The 12,472-nt window shown below is 43.2% G+C and overlaps 1 protein-coding gene across 5 annotated transcripts in view; it reads left to right on the top strand.

Annotated features, from left to right (window-relative positions):
• ABCC4 (ATP binding cassette subfamily C member 4 (PEL blood group)) overlaps window positions 1–12,472 on the top strand; it is a 222,329-nt gene that overhangs the window by 6,157 nt on the left and 203,700 nt on the right. The gene's annotated exons all lie outside the window — the stretch shown is intronic.

Genomic DNA, 12,472 nt, shown 5'->3' with positions numbered 1-12,472 from the left:
CTCCCTTGCCTCTTCACTGTTCTCAAGAGCAGTTCTTTAGAGTGGCATTCAGGGATCTTTCAGAATATGCTTTTTGAGGTTTGTTTTCCATCATTTTTCATGCAACTAGTCTTTTCTTATTAGGTGAGGCAGGTCTTGTAACTATTCTGCCTTTGCAGGGCCATCAGAGCCAGGATTAGGGTGCTGACTGATGCAAGGCAGCTGCCTCTAAGTAAGCTGCTGGGTTACAAAAGCGGCCGATGCCTGTTTTCCCAGCACCATCGCTAGAGGCACGTTTCTGCCACACTGGCCCTAATCCACGGTGGAGCCTTGCCCATCTGAAGCTGGTTTGCCTGGGCATAAATCTGATCTCTGCTACTTACTTTACCACAAGCAATAATCATTGTACATATCTCATAGGGTCGTTGAGAGCGTTACGTGAACCAAACACTGATAAGACATTTAGAATAATGTCTGGAAGATAGTAAGCAGTAAAAAACATGAAAAGAGAGCTGTGCCACCTTCCTCTTGTTACTTAACAATTGTAAGCTAACATGTACCAGATACGTTACTATTTGAGAGTACAATGGGGTACTGTTTTGACTCTTGTGGTTTAGGTTATTCATTCAGTAAACATTTGGGTGCCTTCTTTGTTGCCAGGTTTAAATCCATAAAAATAACATTCTTCTCAAAGAGTTCACACAGTCTGATGGGGAGGCAGTCATTGTATTAGTTCTATAAATAATGCTAGCTGCTTAGAAAAGCCCCAGATCTTAGTGGCTTAGTTAAAACAAACAGACATGCGTTTATTCTTATGTTGTCCATTTTGGATTGGCTGGAGTGGGGAACTACACACGTACTTAGTAGCTGGACTTCTTATATCTTGTGGCTTGGTCCTTGGGTCCTCTCCATCAGGTTTTCTTTATTCAGCTGGAAAGGGGTTGTATATGTTTCAGACTTGGAAGTGACACACATCATTGACACTCACATCCTGCCAGCCAGCTCTCAGTCATGTGGTTGCCTCTTACTATATATAAGGGAGCTAGAAAATGTGGTCCATGCATCCAGCAGTCTACTGCAAGAGTTAATCACAACACTTTGGGGTGTGTGCTGTAGTAAAGGAATAAGGCATACACCAATGGAGTGTTTTGAGGAGCCGTCGAATGGAGAAGGTGGGGAGTCATCCCAGGAGGGGATGGATGTATGCAGGATGCAGAATTGTGGAAAAGGGGTAATGTATCCTGAGAACAGTGAAAAGTGTTATGGACACCCTTTGGTTGTTATGCCCTTCCCTGCCAGCTGGTGGTGTTATATACAGTCATCAAGGTCATACCTCTCCCCTATTCCTTATCAATAAATATGCCAACTCTCAGACTTCATTTCTTCCTTCTACCCAGATCTGTACTAGGTGAACACCTGCAGCCCTTCTATGGTTTCTGGATTAGCTCCTTATTCCGTTTCCTGGTTCCATGGTCAGTTTTATGCCGGCCTCTTTGTGAGGTAGTCCCTGCCTGCTCTTTTTCCACAGGCTAGGTCCTGTCTGCCCTACGTCCGATGTCATAGAATCGTAAGGTCAGAAGGGAGGAATCTTTAGTTCACACTCAGTATAGGAATCCCTTCCAGACATTGTGTAATGGGGAAATTTACTACTTTTATTTCTTCATATTAGAATGCCAGAAGTGTGTTGTATGGTGCCGCAGTTTTCTTTCCAGGAAATTTCTACCCATCTGTATCTCTTTTTTATTTTTTGTCAACACACAGAAAGTTTACGTCCCCGCTTCACATGATAGCCTTCTGGTTTTCAAAAGCAGCTATCATGGACCCATGAAATCTTGTCTTTCAGAGAATTGTCTCCAGTTTATGCTACCTTTAAATGGCAGGGTTTTCCTTTGGTTGAAATGAATGCTCTTTAGTTTATCGGTGTTTTGGTTCTAACGTGGCACTTATAACTGGACATAGTATTCCGGGTTTGATCTGTTCAGAGGTAGTATTTTAAGTGACTACTACTTTGACAGTTTAACAGATGGTTTTGAGTGCTTACTGTGTTCCAGGTAATGTTCTAGACTAGGAGTTGGCAAACTATCTTCCATCAGTCAAATCTAGCCTATTGTCTGTTTTCGTTAATAAAATTTCATTGGAACACAGCCTTGCTCATTTATTTATATCTTGTCTGTAGGCTAAAGCAGCAGAGTTGAGTAGTTGCAACAGAGTCTGTATGACCTGCAAAGCCTAAGATATTTATGATCTAGCTCTTTATTGAAAATATTTGCCTACCCTGTTCTAGGTGTTTGGGATATAGCAGTGAGCAAAATAGATAACAAACACTGCCTTCATAGGACTTAAATTCTAGTGAGAGAACAAATACTAAACAAGATAAATAAGTAAAATATAGTTAAGTTAGATAGTTATAAGTGTTGAGAGGAAAAAAATAAGGCAGGGAAAGGATTTAGGAGTGTGTGTATGGGGGAGGGAGATGACAATTTTAGGCAGGGCGGGCAGGGAGAGCTACACAGAGAAGGTGAGGAAGTGAATCATGCACATTCTGGGAAAATGGCCAGTGCAAAAGAAGAGATTATGAGGACTCTGTTGGCCTTTGGAGGAGTTGGGCTATACTTGGAATGAAGTGGGGATTTAGTACAATCATTTTGGCTGCTGTATTGTGAATAGACTAAAGAAAGTCATAGGAAGACTAGCAGATGTCACAGCAATTCAGGCAAGAAATAATAGGCCAGGATGGTAGGAGTGTCAATAGTGAGTAGCTGGATTCAGGGAAGAGCTTATTTGAAGGTGGAGCGGGGGAGTCTTTGATGCTAGACAGACTTGAGAAGAAGGGAGAGTCAAAATTGCATCCATGGTTTGGGCCTGAGCACCTGGAAGGATGGAGTCACCATTAGATGAGATGCTGAAGCCTGCAGGAGGAACAGGTTGGAGAAGACCAGGAGTTTGGTTTTGACCATGTTAAGTGTGAGATGCCTGCTATACACATTCAAGTGGAGAGATCAAGTAGGTAATCAGTCATCAATCAGGGGCTCAGGGAAGAAGTCTGGGCCAGAGCTAAAATTTGGGCATCATCAGCAATGTATATTGGACACATGGTCAACTGACCTCACAGTCTATGGGGTTTGTCATCACACAGACTTCTCTTTTAATCCTATTTAAGTTAACTTTGTTGTGTCAAGTTTGGCACCTCACTATTGCCTGTTGAAAGTTATTTGAAAACTTTTGTAGTCCGAACACCAAAAAGGACAGGTCCTGGAACTGTCTTCCTCGAGCGTGTGGCTGATCTGCTAGTGAACACCATGGACAGTAGATTAACTTGGCCACCAGTTTGGGAGAGTCATGCTCTCTGTCTAGAGGTATTGTATCTACTGGACATTCTGAAACTCTACAAAGAAAAGAATTGAGCTTAGTTTGGCATGATTTTCTTCGAACGAACGCAGGCTGGCTCTTGGTGCTGTCTTTCCTAGTTATATACACTTGCAAATTGCCTCCTTTAAATGATTGACTTGTGTGATTTCTATTAAGCTTGCTAGCTCTATTTTGTCTAAGTTTTTATTAATATACAGCAGTTTCTCAAACCTTGCTATGATTGAATTACATGGGCAGCCATAAAATTCAAATACTTGGTCCCTTGTAGGCCAATTTGAATCACCTCTGGGGTGGAATGCAGTATTTTTAAAAGGTTCCTTATGAGTCAGCACTGAAGACTAAGAATCACTGATTAACAGCTTCCCAGAGGTCAGACACATTTCCGTGCATATTTCCATTTTTCTGGCCAAGGGTTCTGAACTGCCCTCATCTCTACCCCTTTTCATGTTCCTTCCTCAAAGCATGAGAACAACTGGCATAATGAAGCTTATTTATCCCTATGGGGACTCAGCAAGTGATTGGGGAAGAAAGGGGCTTGCTATGTGCAAGGATCTTAGAGATGCTTGGTCTTTGGATCCTTATAGTAACCTCTTGTCGAAGCTGGCTTTGTCCTTGTTTTACCCAGGTAAGACATAACGAAGCTCTGAATTGAGTCACGTCTGACAAATTCCAGAGCCTGAGCTTCGGCTTCCCGGTCTTTGTTTATGTCCTTACCTTGGTCTGACAAAGATGCCAGGGTTGATGGTGCTTATGAGGGTAATGGAGTAGAAATCTCACTCTAGTCAGTTAAAAGCTTGTGAATATAAAATTGCTAACCTAATAAACTGCTTTTATTTGCAGACTTTTATTGATGGGCTTTATTGGGCAGGATGTGACTGAGATTACGTGGTAAATTTAACTGACTACTTCTTTTAATGTCTCCTGTTGAAGTGACCCTTCACCAGCTAGGCATTGTGTGCCCTGCCCTTCAAGATAGTATGAAAGGTGTCTGTCCTGTTTGAAATTAGTAGATGGGAGATTTATAAATGACTTAAAACTTTAGGCTGGGCCTGGAGAGGTCTGATTGTCACAGAATCCAAACATGACATTTATTTGAGTTCTGAGTCTTCACTGAGCAACACACACAGTTTATTCAGCTGTAAAACAGATAATGCATTTTTAATAGCTGTTATCTGATGTGGTACCAGTAAGTGACTTCTACATATCAGGCCCTCAGCAAATGGGTACAGTGGGGATTACTGCAAAATTCACCCCTTTATCATATCTTTTTTGTTGTTGTTTTAAATGATCAAGTGTTATTTAAAACTAGGCCCAACCCTGCTTAGCTTCCGAGATCAGAAAGGATCGGGCTTGTTCAGGGTGGCATGGCCATAGACTCATGTGACTTTTAAAAAAAACTAAGTTGTTAGCTCTTTGAGGGTAGAAACCAGTGTCTCACATTTTTATCTCTCAGCGCTGAGCTGAGCATCTCGCACTTAATAGGCTTATTCAGTAATCGCAAGTTGTTTCTTTAGTCTTTTCTGATTCCTTTAAAGCATGAGAACAGCTGGCACAGTGGGGCTTACTCATCTCTGTAGGGGCTCAGCAAGTGATTGGGGAGGAAGGGGGCTTGCTCTGTGCATGGATCTTGGACATACTCATCTTTGGACCCTTTTATAACCCATTTTCTAAGTTACATTCAAGCAGGGCAAGGCAGCAAGGAGGTCATGTGGTGCAGTGTGTAATAACATCTCTGATGAGTGAAGAAGTGACTGCCCTACAGAAATTAAGATCTGTTAAAAAGAAAGCAACATGGAAAATTAATTTATGCTAAGAACTGGGCTGCTATTGGTGGAAGCACTTTGCAGTTTATAAGGTGGTATGACTACATCCACCAGAAGTCTTCTCGAAAGCAGTTTAATAACAGCACTGCGCCTGGAACTGCTCAAGTCGGCTTTCCGTTAACGGCCCCAGACCCCTTGATCTTAGACTTCTAGTCTGCAGAACTGTGAGAATAAATTTGTGTTGTTTAAGTGCCCCCATTGCTGGCACTTTGTTATGGTAGCCCCAGCCGATTTAAGCACCCATATGCCCCATTGAGGTCTTGGTTGGAGTTAGTGCCACTGGTTGTCATTGACAGAGCTACTTTGTATTTGTGATAGTTTGTCCTCTATTAGACGGAACCAGCCAAGGATTCTGACCCCACAGCCTTACCCCCTACTTGACCTGCTCATTAGAGACCTGTCTCCTCATATTTTTTTGAGTTGAATTCAGGTAAAATCGCTGAAACCCTTCAAGACGTAGAGCTAATCCACATAAATCCTCCAGAGTGCTTTACTTAGGAGGAGAGCAAATCCTGTCCCCATACAGGCAGTCTGGGCGTTCCAAGTGTAATTATTGCCCTTGAGAATAGATCAGTCGTTGTTGCTGTTAGTTCCCCAGAAACAGGTGGGTGCATCTGTGGTGTAAGGCTGTCCAGTGTGAGCTGTTCTTTCAGGCAATGAGGTAGCTCAGTCTTGTGCTCTGAACTTTGTCTTTTACAACCTCCATACAAATTTACTAAATTATTTTGCTTTGGGGAAAAACCTATGCAAGTCTATGCAAGTCCATAGTGTATCCAATATTAATAGCCAAGAAAAAAAAGAAAGGGATGGCTCCATTGTTCTCTCAGGCAAACTCAAAATCTTCTTTCTTCCCCTTTAGAATATAATGTAGTCCAAGTTTTTTCTTAAGACAAAAATTTTAAAGAGAAACTTAGTCCCTTTGAGTAAGCCACATTAGGATCCGCCCCCACACCAGTGGATTTTGATCATCTGTGCTAGGAGCCACTCAGAAAGTAAACTGAAGACTTTGTAAGGGAAATTCCACAAGGCTGCTTCATTTACACAGTTCCTTGGGAAGGATTTTTTTCCTGTAACAGGGAGGCACATTTTCTAAGAAACCCTTCCAGGAAGGATGAGGTGCAGCAGGAAGGAATCCCACAGAGCAGCCCATTCACAAACATAGAAAAGGGAATTAATCGCCTTTGATTTCTGGAAATTGGCATTTGTATAGAGAGCAGAACAAAGTGAGTAAAACAGCAGCTACTAGTGAACGTAATAGACTGTGGAAAAGGCAGTGGGTGAGCTGGGTGAAGGTTGCATTGGTTTAACTGAACTCCGACTAGCAACCTTTAGATGATCTGGAGACAGGCTTAGCCATTCTGATTCCCTGTCACTTTAGGCTAATTCTGTACGAAAGTTTTATTTTGAATAGTTGGTGACATGAGAAACAGAGGCCTGAGTAGGTCGAAGTAAACTAGCCCAGGGTCACTCAGACAGAAGGTCTGGTTCAAAGCTGTTATGCAGTTTCCTCCCTCTCACATATTTAGATGAAATTCCTGGCAAGAATTTGGAGGGAGAAAGAGGCGAACATGAACACCAATGCAGCACCTTGTATGTCGAAGGACTGACCATGCTAAGCATGTAGAGAACGTAGACATGAGTAAGGCTCCAGTGTGTCTTTCCAGGGTGGGAGGTGTGGGGCAGGAAACAAGGCAGTAGCTTCAGGTCGGCCCTGTGGCTACCACGAAGCTGATGAGCTTGGCTGGAGGTCCCATTCCACACTTCCTGCCCGTTCAGTGCTCACTTCCCCAGGCTCTTTACTGCCTCAGGCTCCTACCTTCTCCTGTGTTCTCTGGAACTCTCTCTTCTCTCCCCACTTCCCTCTCAGAAAGGCAGCCCCATTTACTGGTTTCTACAAAAGTCCATGCAGAGTGAGGTTTGGAGATTTTTGAAGATTTTGTTTGATTCTCAGGGGAGGGCCTTGTGCCCTGTCCTCTCTCTTTCTCTCTCAGCTCCCCTCCCTCTTTGAAGTAAAAGGCAAAGTCCCTCCTCACCTTGGACACAGGCATTCTGACCACTCCAGGACCTGCTGAGATGTCCATGAACAGTTTTCTAACTTATTATGCAAATTCCTATAATGCTAGGTAGAATGCTACCATATCTGTGATTAACATTTGTAAACACTTTGCCGGGTGTGACCACTTTCACTGCTTCTAGCTGAGGAAACTGAGGTGCACAGAGATTAAATTTTGTGCCCAAAGCAACACACCTTAGTAAATGAAGGGCAAGGGTTGGGGGTTGTGGTGGTGGTGGGGTAGCGTGGACTGTCCGATTTCTAGCTTCAAATGTTGAAAGCCCCATGCAAAGGTCCTTGGAAGGCAGAGGGAGAGTTACACTCAGACGTGTGTTTTTGCTGGAGGAGCTGGTGTGATCCAGGAAAGGCTTTGTGGAACGGGTGATGCTTATAGAACTACGTTGTGTTTTAGTTTGTGCAGAAATTCTCTTTCCTGTCTCTAAACTTCTTAAGAAGTGTACCTCCAAAATCATGGCTACCGATGATGACTTCTTTTTTCTAGGCTTTGCAATCTTGTATTGATATTAAGGACCAATCTTTATTTCTGAAGTGTCTCCTGGTTCCCAATGGATTTTAGCATTTAGTTAGATTGTAGTGAAAAGGGTTTATGTTCATTATATCTGGGTCTCCTAACAGGCTATGATTCAATGTGTCGACTCATCTTTTTATTTGGGAAGGAAATGATTTGATGTAGCAGCCTCCTTCCTACCCCTTCTGCCCCGAAAAAGGAAAAAGAAAACACACCTTGATTTGATATGAAATCAGATTAATAGTAAAATTTTTGATTGCTTAAGGTCGTAGAGCTCTTGTCAGTCTGTTTAAAAAAAATTTCTTTTTCACCTGTGCCGGGTGGCTCTAACTCTTGGTTTGCCCAGGATATCCTGATTTATACCCTTTATCACATTGCAATTATTAACAGCACCTCTTTTTATCCCTATTTATCCCTAAGAGTATCTTAGGTTGGATGATAAATAATATGATTGCTCTAACTGAGCTGAAGTTCATATTCCATAAAATATGCCCTTCCTCGCTAGCTATGGAGCATGGGCAGGAACTGTGGACAGGGCGATGCCAATATTTGCTTAACGTTTACCAAGAGTAATGACTAGTGAAAACCTATTAATATTCCCACTTGAGTGGGTATCCTCAGAAAATAACCCCCGGCCTGTGCTTTGTATGGAAGAATGATGGTTGTGAAAGCTACCAGGGGAGAGTGTGTGGTTCTTGAGGTGACACCTGGCAGGCCAGGCGGCGGGATTCTGGGGTGGTTGGTCCATCGGGCTGTGGGAGCTGGGGGAATGCTGACAGTTACTGTGTAATGTCTCTCACTTGTAGTCCAGTTCGTGTGGCTGCAGGGACCATACCTAAAGGGTTCGTGTGTGAAGATGAGTGTGAGTTTAGCCAGCGAAGGCAATTATAAGTAAGCACTTAGTTTCAGAGGTGTAAGGCACGGAGAGCGAGCCCAACAGAAAGCCAAGACGAGGGAACCACGGTGAGCTTTCCAGGAACCAGGAAGTCCTGGGTGGAGGCTGGAAGGCCCCTGAGATGTCACAAACCTTCACTGTCTTGGCTTGCTTAGACAATATGCCGATTCCGGTGCTTTTGGGGTGGGTTGGGAGAAGGAGTAGGCCGAGAGCTATGAGGGGCCTGGGTGGCTTCCCTGTACCCTTGGAGTCTGCTGAGACAGGCAGAGGCTGAGGAAGCCAGATTATCGGGTGAGTTTACACTCTGTGGTGACTGTCTTTGCTGTGTGATCAGCTGTGTGATCTCGGTCCGATTCCAATCTGAGCCAGTTTTTTTATTCATCAATTGAACATGTTAGTTTTAGCCCTGTGGGGTGGATGGAAGATGTTAGCCACGTTTGCTGTTTTCCTCCAGGACTTGAAGCCCAGCTACCTCTCCCAGGTTCCTGGGTTCACTCCTTTCTACAGGATACTTTTTTATGGTCTCTGCTGAATTAGAGGCAAATACTTAGTATTGCAGGATTTTTCTCTAAGTGTTCTAGGCCTTAGGGCTTCTGCACTTGACGTTACACGCTGAACCTGCTCTTGTCTTTCGGCTCCTTGCCTCCTTGGCCTCCTTGCTGAGCTCTCCTTCATCACCCCATCTAAAGCAGCCGCCCCCGCCCTCAGCCACGTGTCCCTATCATATTTTCTATCTGGTCGATATCATTGTTTTGAACCTGTCTTTTTTTTGTTTGGTCCCTTCCTAAATGTGAGCTCCATAAAAGAAACCCTGTCTGTGGCTTAGAACCTAGAAGAGTACCTGTTACATGATGAGTAAGTGCTTCGCAGTTAATTTGTGTTAGTGAATGTTGTGTTCCCGTTTTCCTACAGTCCTGTTGTTGAGATTCCTGGCAAAAGAAGTGAGTTGTGGGTTGCTTCCTTTTTTATTCAAAAAGGCGTTAATGCACATGCTGTGGCTTGAGGGCTGCTTCATGGGGATAAGGGAGGAATATTTCATTGGGCTCTGGCCTCTTTGGGGGGAGAAAGAGGAGGTGGCTCTTGGGTTTCACAGCTGGGTATTGGGGGGTTGCCCTTTCACTGTTCTTGACCCTTGTGGCATATGCATGTGGGGAGTGATTTGTCTTCCTTCCATGTCCGCCTTTCTTCTAATGAGGTGAACTGCGTGGAGGGGTGAGGAACAGAGAGGCTTTTGGTGGGAATTGTATTAGCTTGAAAATGGCATTCAGAATCCTGGGATTGGTTTAGGACTGTGGGGAGACAGAGGACAGGCGCAGAGCTGGGGGTGACAGGCTATCTGTAAAATATCTGTACATAGCATTCTCTTCACAGTCTGAAAAAACCTGTTTGTGTAGTTTTTCCTTGTTGTTTTTTTTTTTTGTCCCCATCTCTGAGCTTTTGTGGTTATAGGAAATATTTTTTTTAAAGCGAATGAGAGAAGATACCAAGATTATTAAGAAAGCTGTTTTAGTGGGTCCTGAGATTTACTATGGAATTTTCCTCTCTTGATTTATTTCCTGCCAAATAAGCCCTTTAATAGACACGTACACAGGCTTTTTCAAAGAATGTTTTTGTTCTTTCTTTATATGCAGCTATTCAAGCTGAGGGTTGGTATGTTCGTAATTGACCTAATGCTTCAAAGAATGAACTGGTTTAGCTGGAATTTTCCTAAAATCTATGCCCAAATAGAAAAGGGTATGGTTTATAATTAGCATTTCCTCCTTAACTTTGGATAATAGCAGAAAGGTTATTACATTTTAAATTGGTGTTATCATTTTAGTCAGCTGTTCTCAATATTGTTCTCAATATAAAATTTGGTACCCTGGTCTTATATTTTTTGGTACAAGTTGTTTTTGCTTGTCAGAATGTGGCTGACAGATTTTATTTTCAAGTCTGGAGTTGTCGCTGAGAGCTTGAAACAGTTGTCTAGGAAAGAGATGGAAGGGATGGTCATAAAGAGGGACTACTGTGGTGTGGAAGAGTGATCTCATGTTCAAAGCCAGCAGGGGCACTGGGGACACGTCTGTCACACCTTCTCTTCTGCCTTAGTTGGGGCAGCAAGGGCCTTATATGTTTCATTTGTGGAGCGTAAGTAGTCTCAGTGATTAGCTCATCGATGATTACAGGAATGCAAGGTGGTGGTGACGTCATTAAAATTAAATGAAAAACTAGGCTAAATGGTTTTAGGAGTTATTTATTATTTTCCCCTGCCTGTGAAAAGGTTTTTCAAAGGCACATGAGCAGTATAAATCAGATCGCCTGGAGAGTGTGTGAGAGTTCTGAAATGCTTGCTGTGCTCAGTGAACATCATTCTCACCTGTACTCCCCAGCATGTCCTCCAAAGAAGTTCTCTCGGATACTTGAGATTAATTTTTTAGTGGACAAGGCTTGCAAGCAGAGTTCTTGGGTGGGTAGGAGCTTCTTGAATGTTCAGCCTGTTTCCCAGGCTTTTGACTAATGGTGATGGAAGCCAGAGGGAATCCTGTTCCATCCAGTTTCATGTGAAGTTATGCCATGTGTATTCTCTGTTTCTATTAGGCCCAGTGTCTGTTATGTAAATAGAAGAGGAATGTACAGTTAAAGTAAACTTAAACCTGAACCCAAGAAAGGTCTATTGCAAACTAAGTGTCCTTGGGAGTTACTGCCAAGTTCTCATCTGCTTCCAGCAATTTGGGAGCAAACATGGTGCTATTTGTTTGCAGGTACTGTAAACATGCTGCTGGGATGTTGAGGGTTAAGGTGATACAAATATTTATTGAGGTTTTATAGACTAATAATCTGTTAATCATAGCTGCGGTCTTGGAAAGTAAACAACCTCCACATGGGCTTCTATGTAAGAATGGCATGGCGGGTGGGGGGCCAGTGTGAACCTAAGGCCCGTATGTGACCTTGTCCTCTATTCCTAGTCCAGCGGTAACTGTTCCCATGATGTGGCAATGACTGCCTTTGGAGAGCTCCCTGTTTATAGCTCTGTTTGGACTCGGGTGGCAAATATTATTTTTGATAGAACCCAGCCAACTCATTCACATTGCACACACTCATGTGATCTGCGTGCAGCTGTCTCTGGATTCATTTGTTAGCTGTGCCTTAAGACAGCAATTAATTGTAGGTCTGAGTTAAACTTTATTATGGGTTGAGAAAGGCCAGCTGGCTGACCTTTCTCTTTGAGTCTTTTTTGATGTGTCTTCCATTGCTCATCATATGACCACCATCTCTGAGGCATCAGAAGTGAGAATCTCTTTGGTGGATGGCTCTGCCTAGAGATTTGCTACTCCAAGTGTGGTCTGTAGACCAGCAATACTGCCATCACCCAGACATGGGAGAAATGCAGAGTCTCAGTCCCCAACCCAGACTTAGTAAATCAGAATTTGTATTTTAACAAACTCTCCAGGTGGTTTGTGTGCACAGACCTAGGCAAGGCTCCTATTGTCGTCCGCTTAGTTGAAGCTGGGTTGCTACCTCTTCCGGGTTCTGAGGAGAGTGTGTGTGGCGCGGGGGTTCTAGGGCCATGTGAGTGTGTCATATATCCCTTCCTTTTCAATGCAACGTGGTCTCACCTAACTGCAAGGGAGGCTGGGAAAGAGAGTCAAATTGTGTGCCAGGAATAAGGGAGAAGGAAGGACCAGACTCAAATGGACCAAGGAATGAATTATGTAAGCTAAGCTGTGGGTGTAGTTCGGTGGTCAGTATTATGCCTACCTTTCCTTTCCCTACTCCTTTTCAGTTTGTTTTTCTTAATCGCTATATTAATTAAAAGATTGAAAAAGATAATAATTTTAGAGAAA

Source organism: Pteropus medius, unplaced genomic scaffold (genome assembly GCF_902729225.1).
Source record: "Pteropus medius unplaced genomic scaffold, Ma_sr-lr_union100, whole genome shotgun sequence".
NCBI classification, from domain to species: domain Eukaryota; kingdom Metazoa; phylum Chordata; class Mammalia; order Chiroptera; family Pteropodidae; genus Pteropus; species Pteropus medius.
This window is presented reverse-complemented; position numbering and strand designations above follow the sequence as displayed.